The following is a 1,515-nucleotide window of genomic DNA, read 5'->3' as shown; positions in this document are numbered from 1 at the left end:
CTTACAGCAGTTCATTTAGTGATTGTTCGAAGTTACAACGGCACTGAAAAAAGTGACTTATGACTGTTTTTCACACTTATGACTGCTGCAGCATCCCCGTGGTCATGTGATCAAAATTCAGATACTTGGCAACTGGCTGATCTTTACAAAGTTACAGTGTCCTGGGGTCACGTGATCCCCTTTTACGACAGAGATTGCAAAAGTTGATGATGCAGCACAGAGGAAAACATGGCCATCTCTGTTTCCCCCTTGCATGATTCTAATTATATTGCTCTGATGAAGATGAAATGAAATAATGAAATAAAGAAATCTTAAATCTTGATGAAAGCCTGCCCTTTGATACTCAATACTAGCCCATCAGCTCGATTAGTCTTTTTAAAAAAGTATAACTTTGGCTGAAGCATTTTCTTATTTAGCGGCTGCTCCGTACTGTAAGTGAATTTTAAAATCCATTTATACATTATGATAATTATAATTATAATCTAGTCACTAAAATACTATGAAACAGATTGCTTCATTAAAGACTTAATTTCATTAAACAATTGAGCAGTTCCTTACAACTAGAGGCAGTAGAAATTTCCTAGACAATTTTTTTCCTAATAAACTTTCTAACACTTACTTTTTCCTCCCTACAAAAATCACATTTTTCTTCACTCATTCTACAAGCTTATTTATTTTGTGTTGGCTCCTATTTCATCCTCCCAAAACCAATAAGGCTGGAACCAGAACTTCTTGGCTGATAAAGAATCATAACTTCAGCAGCAGATATTTGTGAACAAAGATGGATGTGATGTGTTGATACCTCCTTAAAAAATTGCAGAAAAATGTTTTCTCTGTCCCTGCACTACCTTCCAAATGGCTGAAATCATCAATAGGTGAGATTTTTATCCCCAAAGCTTGGAGAAAATTCAGGAGGCAATTTGTAGATTCCCAGTTCCTGTTTTAATAAAAAGTAAAGAAAGTGGTGGGATTCAAACTGAACAATTGGTTCTCTGCCCTAATGACTGTTTTAAGTATATAAAAATGATATACCAAAAGGAAGTCTATTATTTCATGCATCTAATACTTAAATAAGAACAATAAAAGAGGCATGCAAAACTAGATTATAAGAGTTTTAAAATATTAATGAAAAATATTAAATAAGACCTGACACATGTGTAAAAATCAAGCTAGGATGGGGGTGGGGGGTGGAGCTGCCCCAGACACCCCACACCCAGTTACCTTAGGACCTCGCATGCCCTGACATATGTCACACCCCTACCCAAGTTCTTTTGCAGCTGCTTGTGGCCACATGCCACATGGCACATCACGCTGCTCCTGCTGCTCACGGTTGCAGGCCTTGAGGCTTGGCACACTGATTGCACCACTGCTGCTGCTCACAGCTGCAGGCCTTGAGGCTCGTTGCACCGTCCTAACTGCCAAAGTCCCACCACCGAGGAGACAGGTGGTGCTCCACCTCTTGGCCGAGAGAGGGGCTTCTGCAGGCTTTGCTTCGCCGCAGGGAGAAGGTTGCAG

Source organism: Vipera berus (assembly GCF_964194415.1).
Source record: "Vipera berus genome assembly, chromosome: 1".
Lineage (NCBI taxonomy): Eukaryota > Metazoa > Chordata > Lepidosauria > Squamata > Viperidae > Vipera > Vipera berus.
This window is presented reverse-complemented; position numbering follows the sequence as displayed.